The sequence below is a fragment of the Felis catus genome, chromosome A2, assembly GCF_018350175.1.
Source record: "Felis catus isolate Fca126 chromosome A2, F.catus_Fca126_mat1.0, whole genome shotgun sequence".
NCBI lineage: Eukaryota > Metazoa > Chordata > Mammalia > Carnivora > Felidae > Felis > Felis catus.
The window spans coordinates 119,222,705-119,243,775 of NC_058369.1; positions in this window are offsets into that span (position 1 = coordinate 119,222,705).

The window sequence follows — 21,071 nt, forward strand, 5'->3', positions numbered from 1 at the left end:
ACAATTTGTAGCTTTTCGGTTTTTTGATCAGAGTAATAGCTCTTAAGCAGATGGTTGTAATCAGTCCCCAGGGGTGAGCCATGGAGGGAAGCTGAACAAGACACTCAGCAAGGATTGAGGGTTCTGTGACTCACTCGGCTCAACCCCAGGCCAAGAGTGAGGGTGCTGACTGCTTCCAACCTGTTCTTCAGTGAGTAATAAACGTCAATTGACCTTTCCTCATATGGTCGGGATGATATCCGTAGAAGAGAGCTTAAAAAATAGTATGTGGCAAGAATGTTTCACAGAAGCCAAACTCATGGGTGCTTAGAATTAAGTTGTTGAGTCCAGTCCGTTTGTCATTCTTTTCATGTCCAAGTTTTAGTAACAGGATGTTTTCAAATAGTTTACGTTTCTCTCGGGACATCTTCCCTAACCGAATGTCATACTAGCGTTAGCCAGGAGTTATTTGGATTTGCTCAATTCTTGTCGTTTCCAGATGCATGATTTAGGCCATTCTTGCAAGCAGAAACCTGTGCTGAAGACAATGGGCTATTCTTGCCTGTCCGTAAAGAGAAAAATTATTAGATCAGTGGGAATTTTACAGAGCACATTACTAAATCCTTGGACATTAAAAATTTCAGTTACTTGGAATGCTCATGATAGAAGCAAACTGCAGATGATATTCAAGAGCATATTTGATGAAAATGTTAATGCTAATATTTATTTTTATTAATGTTATTTTATGTAATGCTATCCCCTAAGGAAATTATATTTATTAGGTCTTTCTTTTTTCCTCTGACCCTTTGTGTTGTACTCCAAAAATATCTTTTTTTTTTTTTTTCCTGGCTACAGAGTAGTAGATCTTCGTTGTAGAATATTTGGAAAACACAGAAAAGCACCCAAAAATTTAAAGTACCTATGATTCTGGAATCCCGGGGTCTTCATTTTTTAAATCTAATTTTTTTTTAAATTTTTTTTTCAATGTTTATTTATTTTTGGGACAGAGAGAGACAGAGCATGAACGGGGGAGGGGCAGAGAGAGAGGGAGACACAGAATCGGAAACAGGCTCCAGGCTCCGAGCCATCAGCCCAGAGCCCGACGCGGGGCTCGAACTCCCGGACCGCGAGATCGTGACCTGGCTGAAGTCGGACGCTTAACCGACCGCGCCACCCAGGCGCCCCGGTCTTCATTTTTTAAAAGACGGTCAACAGTGAACATCATTTGAGATTTTGTAAAGCTTTAAAAACTTTTCTGAATTGAGTATTTTCCAATGTAAACCCTGGTTCATTCTTCCAACAGAAACCTTACCCTAGCATTAAGGTCGCACGATGCCACGTATCAAAGAAGCTTAGGTCTGGAACAGCTCCTTTTCAGATACGTGGACAAGGAGGTATGGGCAGAGGTAGGTCAGCCTGGTTCATTTCGCTGGGGTCTTGGTAAAACCACGATTTGCTTTTTCATAGAATAGCGAATGAAATCTAGAACCATGCATGCAATTAAGGGGCCCGCTCAGTAGTAACCGGAGAATATATTCAATAAATTAGAAAATGAAGTATCAGCCCTGACCGCAAGGGCATCATGAGAAGTCAATATTTTGAGTTGGATATATTGCTGCTCTGGGCAAAAGGAGGTTTCCAAAGTGAGGGGCAAGGAGAGAGTGAACATCTGGTAGGCAGCTAACCATGGCTTCTAGGGAGATGTTACCCTCCCCCCAGAGCTAGTTGGGGCAAACCTGGGACACGAACCAAGGCCCCTAAACCTACCTCCCATGAGGTGTGAGCTAATGATGCCCATTTTTCCATATAAACCTAAAGCCAGAGCAACAAGACGGTTATGTGTTAGAATCATTCAACATGAGTAGTGAAAGATAAAGCACCAGTCTTTTAACAGGGCACATGGAGTTTTTACCGAGCCAAATCATGTAAGATCCATTTATGACTAAATTTACCTCCTATCTCCAGCAGGCTTTTAAAAGCTTGGTCTCTGGAAGCAAATTCTTTCCAGATACAGCTATCCCAAGATTAATGTCAAGAAACATTTATTCTAGAATCAGTAGTTTTCACCCTAGCAATTTCTTTTATTATTATTATTATTATTTACTTTCGAGAGAGAGAACACGTGACTAGGGGAGAGGGGCAGAGGAAGGGAAAGAAAGAAACCCAATCAGGCTCCAACTCAGCATGGAGCCTGATGTGGGGTTCAGTCCCACGACCCTTGGATCACGACCTGAGCCGAAATCAAGAGTCAGACAGTCAACCAAATGAGCCACCCGGGGGCCCTGACCCTAGCAATTTCTAAACTGACAAATATACCCTAGCTCATAAACACAGATAGAAAAAAAAAAAAAAAGCCCGACTCATTTAATTCAACAGATTTTAATATTGATACAACTTAATTCTACAGGCTTGTGTATACATATGACTTTAATCTGGTAGGACATCATTTATTTAATGTGCTTCAGATAAACCTTGACTGTAAAATTCTCTCTAAAGCAACATTTCCAGGCATTTTTTCTTAGGCTTACGTCTCCTGATCCCCGTTTGAAGGTAAAGGCATTCTCCTCCAATTAATACCCGCCGCCTTGAAACCACCTCTGACCCGAGAACTTGCTAATTATTCTTCACCTCTCTTTCCTCCTACTTATCACCTGAGTTGACTCGCGCTAGCCTGTAGCTTGGGAGAAGTGCCTAGAACTATAAAAGAGATATTATTTAGAACAACAGCTGTCACAACAAGGTTTTGTTTTGCTGCAGCTTTGCCCTTCTTTGCTCTTTTCTGCAAGTGAGTGGCTAATTGCCCAGAATTTCTAAGATCGGGGCTTCAAACTCCAACCGTCTCTAGGCTGTTCCTATTATTGGATGAGATAACTGCATTTGGCAGAGGTGCGTAGAGCTGTTTTGATGGCAGAGAACATTAATTTGCAACCATGGCTGCACAGAAAGAAGGAAATGCAACTGCTTGTCCTCCTGGGAGAAGCCACTTAGGCAAGAAAATAAATAAGAGGATTTTGATTATATTAGGAACTCTTAGGCTTGTGCCCAGGGAGACTCCATCTTTAAACTCTTGTCATCTCGTGTTTACACAAAAATTGTAATGGAAGAAAAAAGGCTCATAGCTCTCGGTACAAGCATTTCATGTTTAAAAACTCTATCCACGGCCTGTTGGGGTAATGCACGCCACAGTTTGCATCTGTTTCCTATTTCACCTCATTAAATGAGATAGCGAATGCAAAGGGCCCAGCACGGTCGATGGCACACAGTCATGCGTGGAGATGTCTTTTTTCTTACCGTCTTCCTCTTTCGCTTCTATCGTGTCGCCCCGGTTCCTTGTCAGAAATGGTATCCGAAGAGAACCCGGAATCCCACACATCTGCGCTAGCATAGGTCAGGACCAGTCAGGACCGGTGAACAGAACACTCTACTTTGGGGCGTCAAGCTTTCCCAGCCCCACGACTTCCTGTGTGCGTCATCGCTTTTCGTTGTTGGCGGCGAGAAATCCGTGTTCGTGCAGTTTGCTCTTCCCCCACCTACCACAATTTATTCAGCAAATGGAGTGTTGGCCCAGTTGAAAGAGAGATAGGCTCAGAATAACTTAAAAAAAATTTTTTTTTTAACATTTATTTATTTTTGAGAGACAGAGACAGAGCACGAGCAGGAGAGGAGTAGAGAGAGGGAGACACGGGATCCGAAGCAGGCTGCAGGCTCCAGGCTCCGAGCGGTCAGCACAGAGCCCGACGCGGGGCTCGGACTCAGGAACCGTGAGATCATGACCTGAGCCCAAGTCGGATGCTTAACCGACTGAGCCACCCAGGCGCCCCATAATAACTTTGTTTTAGAGAATTTTTTAAAATGTTTATTTACTTTTTAAGACAGTGGGGGGGGGGGTGGGGAGGTGGGAGGGGCTGAGAGAAAGGGAGACAGAGGATCCAAAGGAGGGGCTCAATGAGGATCAGTGTGGGGCTGGAACCCATGAACTGTAAGATCCTGACCTGAGCCAAATTCAGATGCTTAACCGACTGAGCCACCCAGGCACCCCTGCACAGGATAACTTTAATAATAATAATACTGTGTGCCAGGCACCAGGCGATAATATTAGGATAATAATAACCATTATTAGTATAGCTGATGTTTACTGGGCACTTACTATATGCCAAACTTATGTGCTAAATGTTTTTACATTATTGGCTATACTTTTTTACTGCATCGACCCAGTGAAGTAGGTTTTAATCTAGACACGTCTTGGGGCACCTGGGTGGCTCCGTCGGTTAAGTGTCCGACTTCGGCTCAGGCCGTGATCTCATGGCTTGCGAGTTCGAGCCCTGCATCGGGCTCTGTGCTGACAGCTCAGAACCTGGAGTCTCCTTCAGATTGTGTGTGTGTGTGTGTGTCTGTGTGTGTGTATGTGTGTGTGTCTGCCCCTCCCCACTCATGTTTCCTCTCTCATAAACAAATAAACTTAAAAAAAAATTAGAAATGTCTTTCTCTCCTTCAAAGGCAGAACTCTCTCTCTCCTGGTCAGTTTTCATTAAGAAAACAGGCCCAATTTCAGGTACGACAGAGTCTGGTCTAGACAAAAGCAACACTTCAGACTCAGATAAGGTTAAACCTGCCTGGGTCCCTAATGGCTTCCTCGTTCCCATCTGCAATCCCCATGAAGACCAGCTGTGCCTGACTTCATGAGCTGCCCCTGTAATTGTTCAATATCCTCCCCTCTTTATTCGAGTAAGCTGGCAAACTTACAGCCAGCCTTCCCCGACCAGAAGAAGATGGGCAATAAATTCTCAGCCGAGCTTTTGAGTAACAAGACACTTTGGCTGCAACTACATTGGCCTCCACCCAACGGCTCTGGCAGTAATTGGCTACCTTTCGCTACCTTTCTTCCTCAGAGAGCTCACGTGTTGTGCTGTCGTGATATTTTAACTAACATCTTTGCTTGTGGAAAGGGATGTTGAGGCTGAATTTTCCACGAGACACTGAGAAAGAGGGCAAGGGAGATTTTTTTTTTGAGGAGAGTATTTTGCGGGGGAAGCCTCCCCCTCGGTCCTGAGAGAGGTTCTGCCCTCTCACCTCCAGTGAGACAGGCTACGGGGCAAATTCAGTATGTAAGCCCCATGAAGTTCGGTCAGCCTCTGGCCTTCTCTTGCATAGTCTGTTGGGGCCATGATTGCTGGAACTCTTAGGCCCCTCTTTGTAAGTCCTTGGGAATGCATCCTGTTCCAGTCTTCTAATGTGGGGTTCCTTATCACCTAAGGTCTCCACCTTGGAGAGCTGACATGACGGGGTAAGTCCCCTCCCACATTCTGTTGCACAGACACTCTCTGACTTAATCCTCACCAGAGCCCTCTGAGGGAGAAAGATTCCTGCGTTACAAACAAGGAACTGCAGGGAGATTGAATATCTCACCCTAGATCACATACTCAGTAATGCCATTACAGGATTAAAACCCACACTGGTCTAATCCCCCGACCCATTCTTCCCACGACAGCCTAGCAGAGAAGGCAAAAAAAAAAAAAAAAAAAAAAAAAAAAAAATCACCACCTAAACCAGGCTGTGAGGGGTGATCCTGCGACGTCTGTGCCTCTGACTCTGATGGCAAAGTGCTCTCAAAGAGCTCCGGGGTGGGGGGTGGGGGGAAGAAGCACGTGGGAGGGGGTGGGATCTGGTTCACAGAGGCCAGATTGTGTGACGTGCATGGAAAAATGGCAGGAAGTTTGGATTCTGCCAGAGAGCCTCGGAGTCATTCACGTTTTGAGCAGGCCAAGTGACTCCCTCGTATCTTTGCTCTGGAGACGGCCCAGGTGGCAGGGTGGAGAACAGGTGGAGGGGAGCAGGGCCGCGGTCAGAAGCATGTTGCAACCATCTGAGGGAGGGGGGGTAAGGGTCCAGGAGGCAGTAGTGGTGGGGAAGGAGGAGGTGGAGGGACGGGCACGGGAGGAAACGTAGTGACCGGCAGGGACACAGAACGGAGACGGACCCAGAAAAAAAGTGGCACGGGGGCAATCCAAGGCGCCCTGGAGAAAAGCAGATCTTCAGGCTCCCCCTGCAAGCCCAGCCCGACTGGCGACTGACGCACAAGACAGAGAGATGCTGAGCTCTGCAAAGGGAAGGTAAGTGCTCGGCAAAACGCATTGCCGCAGCCTTCGACAGCGCAGCCCCGGACACGTGTTTGTCACGGATGCCCAGGCTGCTACCAGTTAACGCTGCGAAGCGACCTGTGGCGAGTTCAGATCTGTGGTTAGGGCTGCCTACCCGTCTTGGTCATTTGCTTGCAAAGCACGAAAAGTGAGCCTGGGCTGGCCCTTTGCTCTTCTTCTTCTTTCGAAGATGCAGATGCTGGAGCCTTCCGGGCGTGCGCGCGCGTGTGCGCGCGCGCGTGTGTGCGCAGGGTCACGTCCGATTCGCCTTCCCTCTGCGTTCAGCAGACCACCTCCCCTGCCGGAAGCAGGTCGCCTTGCTATGGCCAGGAGACTCCATAGCAGGCCTGAAGCCTTTCATTCGCCATCAGCTGCTGCTTCTACCTTAGTTGCGCACAACCGCGAATCAACCTCTTGCTCAACAGCGAGGCTCCTCTCAGGCTCAGGTAAGGTGGCGTGTGAGTGTCTGACTCGGGCTTCTAGATGGAGTCCACGTTCCGGACGCCCCCAGCTCTCCATCATCTGCCCCCTTCCAGCGCTTCCAGCCTCATCTGTCACCACTCAAGGGCTCCCTGCTTCCAGCCTTTCTGAATTTCGCCCAACATGCTTCTTTGCGCCCAGGGGCAGGGGCAAATTTTGTTCTTTCTGCTTGAGATGCCAGCACCAGGCACACCCCTCTCGTCCTTATCCCGCACCGACTCCCCTCACTGCTCCGTGTAAGTGAATGAATCCTTTTCCCAGGAGCCCTGCACCCCCCGCCCCCGGTCCCCTCGCTGCTCTGAGGTTCCTCCTTCCGTGTTCACATGGCTTTGTCACAAACACGTCCATCCTGAATTTTAGACTATTTCCCCCTCGTCATAAAGGTCACTCAGACTTATTGTAGACAACTTGGGCAATAAAAGATTTGGGGCAAAAAGGCTTACAGGAGAAAAAATAATTACACGTAAGGCAACACCTTGGAGTTATAAGCACTGTTAACATTTTGATGAATTTCTTTCCAGTATTTTTTTTTTTCTCTGCATATACTCATATACTTTTGCCTACTCAGGAAAAGGAAGAACATCAAATGCTGCAAAAAGAGAGCATATTGACTGACAGCAGTTCAGTGAAGGCAGTGTTTCTAGGTGCCTGTAACTTTAATAAGTCATTCAGAGAGTTGAAAAATCAGATTGCAAGGGATTTTTTTTTTTTTTAGCATTGGTTTAACAAAAATATGTGGGAAAATGAGTGCTTAAGCAAATCTCTGTAAACAGTTTGTATGCTCTTTTTTTTACTTGGCATTTTATCATGTCCTAAAACTTCCTTGAAAGTGCATTGTTAGTCTATAATCCTCTGTTTTATTATTCTCACTGCATTATAGCGTTTGCTTACTTCCTGGTACCCCCTATCGGGCTGCAAGCTTATTTCAGGCAGGGCCTCTGAATTTTATCATTTTTTATCCAGTGCCTAACACAGTCTGACTGTTCCGTTGGCATGTAATACAATGGAGGAGTGAATTCTTTACTCGGTCAGCCAGCCCCTATTTGTTATCTGTCGCTGAGGTGTTCAAGACTATGCTTGAGTCCATGGATCTGGTGGGTGCCGGGAGTCTCCTCTAGCCGCAGGCCCCTTCAAGGACGAAGGCCTGACCCTTCCAAATGCCGGGAGTGCCACTGGCAGGAAGCCCTCGGGATTGCCTCTCCGAAAGGGAGCTGCTTTGTCCAAGGTCACCCCCTTTCCTAAGGTGGCCTGCGTCCAATGACTGGCCTGTGAAGGTATGAAGTCCTGGCCCCCCAAGCTCCAACTCAAGGACGACTCTGAAGGGTTGTCGTCCCAGCTTCAGAATGGCCCTTAGTGTCTGATGAGGCTGCCACAAAGACCGTGTCATGGGTCACCTTCTCCCTTTGCCCAATCCTGCTTCCTTTTCCTTTCCTCGGGTGTTGATTGCAAAAGCACCCCCATCACCACCAATAAACTTCCTGGGCATTAATCTCCACCTCAGAGTCTGCTTCCTGGAGAACCCAACCTGTGAGCTGGGATCTAGAAGATGCAGAGACGTACCTCTAACTTGGGTTTTATTTATTTATTTATTTATTTAAAATTTTTTTAATGTTTATTTTTGAGACAGAGAGAGAGACAGAGCATGAATGAGGGAGGGGCAGAGAGAGAGGGAGACACAGAATCGGAAGCAGGCTCCAGGCTCTGAGCCATCAGCCCAGAGCCCAACGCGAGGCTCGAACTCACGGACCGCGAGATCGTGACCCAGGCTGAAGTCGGACGCTTAACCGACCGAGCCACCCAGGCGCCCCTAACTTGGGCTTTATACACCTCCAGATTACAGATTGTAAACTCCTTGAACAGAGACCACATCTTATACCTGTCATGGCACAGGACCTGACCACGGTCTCTAGCACATAGAACACTCTCAGCTACACCTCCCCTCCCGTGAAGGGATGATAATGAACGGAGAGGGATGTGTGAATATGAGGAATTCTGAGTAAGCATCAGCTGAGTGTTGAGGGCTATTGGGACTAAAGGCAAGAATGGCCAATAGGTGGTTCCCGAGTTTCAAGTCTGAGAAGCCGAGAGAAGGTAATGCTGCTGGGGACGGAGTTAATTCTGTGGGAAATTGGTTTGAAATTAGTTTGGGGTAAACATGTCGAACTTGACGCGTGTCAGAATCTTTCAGAGGAAATGTCTGGTGGGTGGTAGTGGCCATAGAACCTGGTCTTGTTCAGGAGACAATTTGGAAACATAGACTGAAGCACCAGAATGGAAGCTGTGAGAATAACGAAAGTCTTAGAGTTGTTTTTGGTTTTTTTTTTTTTAAAGTTTAGAGAGAGAAGAGTAGCAGACCCGTCAAGTGATTGCCCCGCAGTTAAAGAAGGAGAGAGTTGGGGCGCCTGGGTGGCTCAGTCGGTTAAGCGTCCGACTTCGGCTGGGTTAAGCGTCCGACTTCAGCCAGGTCACGATCTCGCGGTCCGTGAGTTCGAGCCCTGCGTCGGGCTCTGGGCCGATGGCTCGGAGCCTGGAGCCTGCTTCCGATTCTGTGTCTCCCTCTCTCTCTGCCCCTCCCCCGTTCATGCTCTGTCTCTCTCTGTCTCAAAAATAAATAAACGTTAAAAAAAAAAATTTAAAGAAGGAGAGAGCAGAGAGAAGTCACATGCATTAGGAAGAGACTCTGTGTGGTGCAGTAAACAAAAAGACAAACATGTCAATAGCCATTTCCTTCTGTTAAGTCGGCTCAAACCACACTGGGGCTCCACCCGGAGTTATCTGTGCCAGAATGCAAGTACAGATCAGGACACAGAAGCAATGGAGGGAGCAGGGCAGAACTGCGGGGGGCGAGGGGGGATGATTAACATCCTCCGAGAGTAAGAGGACTAGCAAGTTCTTGGACGAGAGGAGCGGCCAATGAGCAATACAAAGCTCTTGGAACTTAAATACACGATAACAGCCGTTTTAACCGTGACAGAGTTGGAAGGGAACTGGTGAACTCTTTTAAAAAAAAATAGAATAGGGGCGCCTGGGTGGCGCGGTCGGTTAAGCGTCCGACTTCAGCCAGGTCACGATCTCGCGGTCCGTGAGTTCGAGCCCCGCGTCAGGCTCTGGGCTGATGGCTCGGAGCCTGGAGCCTGTTTCCGATTCTGTGTCTCCCTCTCTCTCTGCCCCTCCCCCGTTCATGCTCTGTCTCTCTCTGTCCCAAAAATAAATAAAAAACGTTGAAAAAAAATTAAAAAATAAAATAAAATAAAATAAAATAAAATAAAATAAAAAAATAAAAAAATAGAATAAAGCGGCCAAAATGTGGAGAAGAGAAAGTGGGGGATTAATTCAGGAAGCCTAGTTTCTGAAAGATAGGACAGATAAAACAGACCAGGGAATTATTTAAAAAAAAAAAAAAATTACGGGAGAAAATTTTCCTGAAGGATGTGGGTCTTCAGTGTGAATGGGTTCAACAAAGGCCCAGCATGATGAATGAAAATTGCCCACAGGCACGCAGGTCCTGGTGTTGTAGAGTTCTGGGAAAAGAATAAAAGCTCTGAGAGAGAGAGAGAGAGAGAGAGAGAGAGAAGAGAACAGGTCACATGCAGAACCAGAAGTTACAAGACAGTGGGAGAACGTCCTGTAATATCTAGAGCTGAAAAATAAAGAAATGGCAGTGTGATGTTTTTATTTAGAAGCGTGAAGGACACAACAAGAGGAACAGCCAAAGAGATGAAAGGAATTTTCTGGAATCTCATGGAAGCAGGAATTAGGGGAGGGGACTGGGTGGGAAGAGGATTGCTGTTTTTCTTTAGAAGCCTTGTAGTAGGGATTTGACTTTTAAACAAAGCACATTTCATCCAAATTACATTTAAATAGCAAAAATCCATTAATATGCCAGAAATCATTTGTAAGTTGGGTGCGAAAATAGCCCCCTTACCAACATTATTAGAGGCAGTGTTTTAGGGGGAAAAGTAAGCCCCTCTGATGTGTCTTTCTTCTTCTGCAAATGGTTTTTGAGCAAATTCTTGGGAGCCCATCAATCTGCCAATTAGAAGAAAATGTAAGAGTAACAGCAGGAGTCATGACTGCAAGGAAACAGTTACCATCCCATAAAATTATGGCCTTGGCCAAATTAGAATAAACCTGTCAAGACAATGTTTAACTATCTTTATGTAAGAATCAAAATGGTCTGACTTCGACTGTCAAACAGACTCTTTCAACTTGTCTGTAACAAAGTGCTCTCTCGGTAAGTCGTAACCTCACGCTGTATTTGCAGTGTGGGGAGAATCCACGAATCCAGACAGCCTGCCTTCGCTATGGCTGCCTCCGGCCTGTTGCAGACTTGGCCGGCTCATTTCGTTGGCCTGGCAGCTTCGGCAGGCTGGGTGGATGCCACCCTGCAGAAAACCTATGAAGTAAAATATCATCGCACCTACCCCCCTGATCAATAAAACAAAATAAAAAATCTAGCTCTTCCCTTTGGATGAGAGGCAATTTTCAGAGGCTCTTCGCATTTGCTAGAATTTTACAAATACGTATTCCCCCAAACCACCGGATGAGACAAATCGGTACAATACTAGTTATTTTTATGTGCTGCCTCATCCTTTACACAAAGTATCTCAGATCACTTTAAAGTGAGAGGGCAGAACGGAGCGTGTGATTTACAGAGCCTGAGGGACCGAGGCTAATGCTGCAGAAGTGGCGAATGGGCCACTAAGGATTCTGGGAAAGGAAGGCAGGCTAAGAGGGGGATGCTCACCACGCAGGCAGCCCCTTGCAGGGCCAGGGAGAGAATTGTAGCAGCAGTCACAAGTTCAGGCTTACAGCTGAGGAGCTCATCATGAAGGGCTGATCAGGACCAGAAGACAGGGGCGCCTGGGTGACTCAGTCGGTTAAGCGTCTGACTTCGGCTCAGGTCACAATCTCACGGTTTGTGAGTTCGAGCCCCGCGTCGGGCTCTGTGCTGACAGCTTGGAGCCTGGAGCCTGCTTTGGATTCTGTGTCTCCCTCTCTCTCTGCCCCTCCCCTGCTCATTCTCTCTCTCTCTCTCTCTCTCTCTCTCTCTCTCTCTCTCAAAAATAAACATTAAAAAAAAAAAAAAAGAACTGGAAGACAGATGGATACCAACAAAAGTTGAAATGCTTATAAATCTCTCTTCACGGTATTTTCTTTTTTAAAAGAGCTTTACTGAGATATGATTCACGTGCTGTATAATTCACCCACTTAAAATGTAAAGTTCAGTGGTTTTCAGTATATTTACAGAGTTCCACAGCCATCAATCACTTATAGAACATGTTATCCCCTCCCAGTAAAACCCATACCCCTTAGCGGGCCCCCCCGACCCCCTCCTCACCTGGCACACAGTCTCAGGCAAACACTATTCCTACCTTCTGTCTCTATGGATTTGCCTTTTCTGAATGTTTCATATAAACAAGATCATACAATATGTGGTTTTCCATAACTGTCTTCTTTCATGTCGCATAATGCTTTCAAGGTCCATTTATGTTGTGGTATGTGTCATTACTTCATTCCTTTTTATGGCAGAATAATATTCCATTGCATGCATATACCACATTCGGCTTATCCATTCATCAGTTTGGATTGTTTCCGCTTTTTGGTCATGATCATTAATACTGCAGTGAACACGTATAGACAAGTTTTAATGTGAACGTACATTTTCAATTCTCTTGGAAACGCATCTAGGAGAGCAATTTCTGGGTCACATGGTAACTCGATGGTAAACATTTTGACTGCCAAACTTTTCCAAAGCACCATTTTACATTTCCATCGGCAACGTATTTCCGTCAGCAACGTATGATGTTTCTAATTTTTCCACATCCTCGCCAACACTTGTTATTACCTGTCTTTTTTGTTATACTCGCCCTGGTGGGTGTGAAGTGTTGTCTCATTGTCCCGTTAATTTCTCACCTTTAATTTCGTCCCTACATTCTCATAATATGTGGCCTTTAAGGGCCAGTGGCTGTTGGATTAAAATTCCAAAATGGAAAGGAAAAGATCAACAAAAACTCTTGAACTTTGGTGCACCTTTTAAAATCGTTCACAAACCCCAAGGCTTGGAGGAAAAATGAACCCAATGCTTGGAAGGAGTAAACAGAGAGATTAAATAAACTATACCATTATTACTATTTGCTACACATTGTTACTTAATGAGGAGGTATAGATAACCAAAGACTGTGCCAAGTGCCGTTAGAGGAAGGTAAAAACACACAGGCTCCTTACCACCAAGAATTTGCAGAATTCTAGACCTCGCTGTAACGGCGATAATACTGTTAGTACACAACTTTACAGATTATAAAAGACTTTGAAGTCTTAATTCTGTTTTTTTTTTCCTTAGGAGCCAAGAGTTACAGCAGCCAGGGGCTCTGTGATTCCCTCCACCCCCAAGAGACCAGGATCAAGGTGGAGGTTGCCCGGACATACACCTGGAATGGTCTTGTGGGCCGCCACCTGCTTTCCCGGGCCACCGCCACTTCTCCAGCAATATTGACCCATTCGTGAGTTTTTCACATATGCCTCCTATTCTCATACCTTTGTGCTTTTTCTGCAAGATGTTTTCTGAAACACTGTCCTCCAGTTCCCACGCCACGCTGACAAAAGTGTTATCCTTCAAGACAGTGCCACTTGCTTGTTAGAAACCTATGTCCTCTCACCACCATTTATAAGTAGGCAGCCAAATGCGGCATTCAACGCTCTTCCTAATCTGCCCCAACCCACCTTTCTCAGTTCTGCTGCTGCCCCTCCCCTGTGGCATTTGCCATTCTCCCCCACGTACTCTGCAAAGCCTTCCCTGACTCTCCTAGGCAGAAGTGACCACCCTTTGGCCTGTGTTCCCTCACCCCTTGCTTTATACCATCGTTGCCCCCATCACTGTTCAGCGTGTTGCATACAAAGCTGTGTCCATTTCGGTTCCTCAGCTTGGGAGGTCACTGCAGGCTGGGCTGGGGCTCTGTCTCAATCATCTTTGTATCAATGGTGCCGGACTGGGTTATCCAAGTGGAAATGCCCAAAAGGTGATGGATAGGTGGGTGAATTAGTGAATAAGTGAATTTACACCGAATGCCTCACCAATTTGGCAATACTTAGAAAAATAGTGCCTTGGAGAAACGTTACAGCTAAGAGTTCATCTCAACCTCAGATCAGAACAATTGACAAATTATGGTTCCACCTCTGTTCTTAAGAAAACCCATTTAAACCTGCTTTGGTTAGAGGTTTTTTTTGATCAGAGGTCACAAAAGATGATTCAAGAGCATTATTCAACAAACAATGCAAATATGACAAAACCTAAGCGAAAAAGTGAAATGCAAGCATGCTCTTATTCGCCAATGGCCATCAATAGCTGTGCGTGAGATGTGCAAACAGAAACCGAGTTCCAAAACCTAATTATTCTCCAAAGTAGTAAGATATCTTGTTTAAAAAGGAGGGGGCAGTGCTGGCCTTTCCGTTGATTTCGAAGAAATGCAGTAGACTTGCACGTTTGTGAAACAATTGTGCAATGTCAGAGCTACGTTTTGTGGTACAACTGTGTCAGGTCAATTGACGTCTACAAAGGACAATGCCTAGCGTGAGTTCAAGATGGCTGCAGATGCTTTGCCAGGCTTTTCATCGACAGGTGGAGTCTATACACTTTGACCTTGAGTCTGGGCCGGTCCTGTGACTTTCTTCCTCCAACAAAAGTGACACTATAATGTCCAAGGCTGAGCCTTGAGAGGTCTGCAGTGTCTGCTCTTGTGGGCTAGATACGCTCCTTCCTGGAACCCAGACCGTGCTATGAGAAGCTCAAGCCACATGGAGAAACTGAATGGAAAAGTAGGGTGCCCTGGTCAACAGCCCAGCTGAGCTTCCAGTCAACGGCCAGTGCCCACTGCCAGCCAGGCTGGTTGAGCCCACGTAGAAGTCCCATCCTAGTGAAGCCCCCGGATGACTGCAGCCCCATCAAACACCACACGGAGCAGAAGAACCATCTAGGTGAGCCCAGTCGACCCACAAAATTGTGGAATACAATGAACCGTTGTTGTTCTTTGAAGCCACAGAACTGCGGTGTGGTTCGTTTTACGGCAGTAGACAACCGAATAACCTCCGATTTAGAGGGAGGCAGGTTGTATTTACTGGAAAGTGAAACCAATTCAAAATTCTGCTCATCCCTAGGAATCCCAAAGTGGACAGAAATAAGACTTTCTGCCTCCCAGGCAATTCCCAAGAGAAACAGCTTAGCTGGCTGTGGAAGAATTAATAAGAACAATGCAGTAAAGTGAGATCGAGTGTGCTATGTCAGCAATGTCACTGGCCAAGTGTGCAAAAACTATCGTGCCATTAAAGTAAGCAATCCAATTACTACAATATGTACAAAGCGAAATAATCAACTTGCAGTTTGATGAGAAGAGTATATAAAATCAGTAGCTGTAAAGAACACGGTGGAATCAATAAAGTTTATGAAAATGGAATTAGTTGTGTGTGAATACGGGTAACAAATGCACAACGTGTTCTGTACCTAGGAGACGAAGAGAGAGGGCCCTCTGTGGTCTGACGCCACATTCAAAATAAAGGGTTGACAAATACCGACCTGCTGCTTGATTTATTTTGATTACATCCAAGATCGTTGTGTTTCTTCTACTTTTTCAGGTTCTGCTTGTGCATTTGTCACTTGCCCATTTTCTCCAACCCAGCGGAGCCCTCCTTATCAGTGTCTAGTTTTCGCCACCACTGTGAAGCCTTCCTTTATTTGCCCTGCTATTAATGAATCATTTTTCTCACTGTGTCCCAATGACACTTCTTATAAGTTGTCAAAATAGCACATACTCAGTTTCACGTTCTGGTTCCGGGCGCTTACTGGGGGCAGGACTATGCCTATTCAGCTCGATGTGCCTTCTACTAGGGAAAACGTGGTCACATGGTGACAGGTCCTGGGCATGTAGAAAGTCTACACAGTGGGTATTCTATTCCAATGGAGAAATGGGTGGATGGATAGAAAGGATGGATGGGGGTGTAGATTCCCCTTAAATGGTGACTTATGGAAATCTCCAAGAGCTGGAAAGATAAGAAAGATTAAATAATGGATGGAGAATTTCTTTTTTTTTTTTTAATGTTTTATTTATTCTTGAGAGAGAGAGACAGAGCATGAACAGGGGAGGGTCAGAGAAAGAGGGAGACACAGAACCTGAAACAGGCTCCAGGCTCTGAGCCGTCAGCACAGAGCCTGATGCGGGGCTCGAACTCCCAGACCGCGAGATCATGACCTGAGCTGAAGTCAGACGCTCAACCGACTGAGCCACCCAGGCACCCCGAGAATTTCTTTATAGGAAGGGCCTACGCATGGGAGGACTGTTAGAAAGAGGTTGGAGAGTCTGCTCTGAAGCACACACTCTATTCATTTGTATTTCACATTTATTTGGGGTAGATTCGGGGGGCAGTGTTTGAGTCTAGGAATAGGCCACCCCTTGGTACAGCTACTTGCACAATAAGGTTGACTGGTTCTCAAAAGCCTACCGTTGGTGGCAATATTTGATGTTCCCAAAGAAGCCTATTGGGACTGAAGAATAAAACTACCTGATCGTCGTTTGAAACTATACCACTAAGGCAACAGCAAAAAAGCATCAAGACTTCACAACACTAGGCTTGGGGGCTACGGTAGATGGGGCCTCTGTCCTCCAAAACAGTTTCTCAACCGGCCTGGGTTCCATTCCTTTGAGATGCTGATTTGATTGATGTGAGGAAAGACCCTTCAATATTTTCTAAAATCTTTCTGGGTGTTTCTTTTCTTTTCTTTTCTTTTCTTTTCTTTTCTTTTCTTTTCTTTTTTCTTTCTTTTCTTTTCTTTTCTTTTCTTCTCTTCTCCTCTCCTCTCCTCTCCTCTCCTCTCCTTTCTTTCTTTTCTTTCTTTTCTTTTTTTAAATTTTAAGTACGCTCCATGTTGGGCATGGACCGTACTTAAACTCACGACCCTGAGATCACGAGTCATATGCTCCAGCAACTGAGCTATCCCGGCACCCCTTCCCGGTTGTTTCTAATGGGCGGTCAGGACTAGGAATTATCCATGGCTCTAGAAACTTACATTCAGATCCAGATACAATAACAAGGACCACTGGGTACAGGACACTCTGGCAACAGAATAAAAACATTGTCTGCATATGAAAAGAGCCACATTGTATATCCATTAATTCAACGGACATTTATTGAGTGCCTATGATATGCCAGGCCTCCTGCCAGGGGCTGGGATACAGTGATGTATGGTGCTCATGGAGTTTATAAAAGTCTAGTTAGAGTATCAGACATTAAATAATAAACACATACATAATTACAACTTGTGATAAGTGCTGTGGAGGGAAGGACAAGATGCTATGATACAGAATAATCTGATTTAGATGGATTGGGGGAGGCAAGAAGAGCAGGGGGCACATCCCATTTGGAGTGAGACTTAAGAAGACAGCTCAACATCATTTGAGGAGTTGGAGGTTAGCATTAGGTTGAACCACGTGAAATTGCTGAGATTAACCATTTATGACCTACAAAGTGGCAATTCCATATGGTTCAACCTGATGCTGAGTCTGAGGCGGGACCCGGGAGAGAAGGCAGGGGGTGAGCTATTTCTTGCAGAGCAAGGACAAATGGCTGCAAGGTTGGAGGTAACAGCGGCAGAGGGAAGGAAACTTGCGACGCTACGTTATCTAGCACTGAAACCCGAGCGGTATGTTTCATGTTCATAGTATCTTTTTTATTTTAAATTTTTTTATGTTTATTTATTTTTGGGAGAGAGGGAGAGGCAGAGCACGAGCAGGGGAGGGGCAGAGAGAGAGAGGGAGACGCAGAATCGGAAGCAGGCTCCAGGCTCTGAGCTGTCAGCACAGGGCCCCACGCGGAGCTCGAACTCTCAAACTGTGAGATCATGACCTGAGCCGAAGTCAGAGGCTTAACTGACTGAGCCACCCAGGTGCCCCCCCCCCACTTTTTTTTTTTTTAATTTTAAGTACCCATGCTTGTTCTCACATCATCGAATCGATGTTTGGAGAAAAATCTGAATTTCCATTATCTCCCCCGGCTTCTAAAATAGAGGTGGAGAGGGGCTGTTGTTTAGAGTTTGGTTCCTAAGGGCTGTGCATTTCTGAATGAACCAGCCGGTCCTGTCACCATGTGACCACACCGCACTGGATAAGAAGTGTGTACATGTGCCGGTTACTTTGCATAATAAACCACCCCAGGGGCGCCTGGGTGGCTCAGTCGGTTAAGTGTCCGACTTCGGCTCAGGTCATGATCTCGTGGTTCATGAGTTCGAGCCCCGCGTCGGGCTCTGTGCTGACAGCTCGGAGCCTGGAGCCTGCTTCCGATTCTGTGTCTCCCTCTCTCTCTGACCCTCCCCCCATTCATGCTCTGTCTCTCTCTGTCTCAAAAATAAATAAATGCTAAAAAAATTTTTTTTTAAATAAAAATAAACCACCCCAAACTTAGTGGTGTAAAACAACCATTTGTTATGCTCCTGGGTTCTGGGAATCGTGCATTGGAGAGAGCACAGTGGAGGTGGTTCTCTGCTCTATAATGTCTGGGGCCTCGGCCAGGGAGGTCTGGACTGCTAAGGGCTGGAACAACTGTATTGGAGGTTCCACTTCCCAGATGGGTTCTTCACTAGCTTGTCTGGTGCCTGAGCTGGGATAACCGGAAGGGTGGCTCAGCCAGAGCCGAGGGCTGGACCATGCCTCACGGCTTGTGCTTCTTACAGCCAGTGGCTAGGTTCTGAGAGGAAGGGTCCCAAGAGGGGCCCTTTGGAGACTGAGCATTCCAAGAAGACTAGGCTGGAGCTGCATGGCCTTCTGTCACCCTGTTTCAGAAGTCACATGGCATCCCGCTGCCATACTCTATTGATAGAAGCAATCACAAGCTCACCAAGATCTAGGTAGGGGGAGGGGGACAAAAACCCTACTTCTCAATGGGAAGAGTGTCAAGGTCACATTGCAGAAGAGCATGGGGGATGGGAGACATTACTACATCCATCTCTGAAAGTATATGGATGGGGCTTCTGGGTGGCTCAGTGGGCTAAGCGTCTGGCTTCGGTTCAGGTCATGATATCCCCGTTCATGAGTTCGAGCCCCGTGTCGGGCTCTGTGCCGACAGCTTGGAGCCTGGAGCCTGCTTCGGATTCTGTGGCGCCCTTTCCCTGCTCTCACTCTTGCTCTCCTGCTCTCTCTCAAAAATAAACATAAGAGGGGCGCCTGGGTGGCGCAGTCGGTTAAGCGTCCGACTTCAGCCAGGTCACGATCTCGCGGTCCGGGAGTTCGAGCCCCGCGTCAGGCTCTGGGCTGATGGCTCGGAGCCTGGAGCCTGTTTCCGATTCTGTGTCTCCCTCTCTCTCTGCTCCTCCCCCGTTCATGCTCTGTCTCTCTCTGTCCCAAAAATAAATAAACGTTGAAAAAAAAAATTAAAAAAAAATAAATAAATAAACATAAGAAAAACATTTTTTTTTAAAAAGTGTAATCTGCTGTGAAGTGATTAGACAGAGAAACTCCCGTGAGGGAGCTGAGGAATAGCTTTGCACAGCACTGTTGTGTCTGTACAAAGCGAAGGTGAGGGCAAGTGCACCCCTGTTACGAAAAGAAGGTACTTCACCAAAAGGATTTTCCAAAAGCAACCTCTCTTGCCGTAGCGTGCGGGGAAATGTAGGGTCTTCCCAAGAGGACGGACACGTGCGCGCTCAGTTTGGAGACACAGAGGCCTTCTGCTGGCAAAGCCAAAATTTTGCAGCGCGTCGTAGGGGGAAACAGAGTTTTTCAAAGAAACCAAAAGCTCAGTTTGAAAAGACTGTTCCTGGAGCGAACTGTAAAAGCAATATCTGCGATTTAGTCACCGGGAGCAGGAAGCAGATGTGGACATCTAAGACATCTGAGAAACAAAAGCAAAATTAAATTACTGGGACCACATCAGACTAAAAGGGTGTATGTACCCAGCAAAGGAAGCCGGCAACAAGATGACACGCCCCCGCCCCAAACATTCCCTGTTTCCCCCGAAGGGGAAGGCTGGCCAGGCAGAAGCAACCTCTGAGCCACTGGGGGTGGGGTGGGGGGCTCGGTGAGCTCCACCATCGGGCTGTGCCTAGTGCAGATTAAGCTGAGCCTGGGGCCCCGGAGCCAAGCAGAGATGGCCAGCCTTCCCGTGAGCCTCCACGACCTCCAAGACCACACTGCATCCTTAGGGATGGCCCGTGTGCACAAGACCGGGGCTCCTGGTGATCCCCTTGATGAAGCCACAGCCCCGGACCCCCCTTCCACTTCCACTCACTCTGACGGTCGGAGCCAGCATCCCCACGGCACAGGGGCAGTACCGGTGCTGAAGGCTGGTCACCTAAAGGACAGTGATTAGATCCTGAGTCAGGCAGAGTGAAAGCACGGGCCTCTAAATCCCAGCGTGTGCGGCCTGGCGGAGCGAAGAGTTGACTTGACTGCAGTCCCGTGGAAACGTATTCTATCTCGGTGCCCGCGTCATTATTTTCAGGCTTCCCACGTAGGCCAAGATTGCCACCAACATACACATGTTTGAGCCAGAGAAGATCAGGGAAACAAAGACCTGAGCAGAGCAGCAGGGCACTAAGTAGGTGATAACATCCAGCTCCTCAGATTTCTTTGGGGGCTGGTTTTATCTGGCTGAGACTCCCATGGCCGGAGGCCTACAGATGACTGCGTGTCTGCCTTACCTCTGAACCCCACTTCACGCTTGGATTCGGACACGGCATGTTGGCCCAGAAGGAACACGTCTGCCATAAAGACATTTTTAAAGGAAGCGTTTCTCTTTCAGTAAGAAGCTTGTGATTTTTGCTTGACCCCTGACTACCCCGGGGGGGGGGGGGGGGGTCCATCCAGGCAACAGTTCCCCTGGACTCAGAAGGTGTGAACGAGACCCTCATTTGCCAGCACTTTCCGCCTGCCAGGCCCCTGCCTGGTGAAGGGCATCATGTCACCTAATACAACCCCTCAGACGTGTACTCTATTCTTAGCCCCGTTTTACGGAGGAGACAGGTTCCAAGAGGAAAAGCCAATCACCTAAAGTCACCGGGGCAGTGTCACTCTGTCACTCATAAACCTCAGGTTCTTTCGGTAAAGACAAACAGCCAGGTCAAAAGTTAAAAATGCAAGATTCCATTTCTGGACCCCCGAAGTCCCTCTTTTGAATTCAGCGACAGCCCCCCCCCCCCCCCCCCCCCCGCATGGGAGCCGCGCAGGGGGCCAGAGATCAGGGCCACGATCCCGGTGGCGGTGGCCGCGGGCGGCACCCTGGCACAGGCAGGGAAACTGCCTGCTTCCATCGATCTCTAATGAGGCCCCTACTGCTTTAACAAGAGGCAGTGTGGCCTGGTATTCCTGGAGTCTTTACAAGTCTCCGCTTTGAAAACCCTGGAGAGAAAGAAAGGCTCCCTAAACTTCTTTCTCCCTCACCTTTAAAGGGGTTCCCGTCTAACGTCTCCGTCCCCCCTCCCCTTGCCTAAACCAA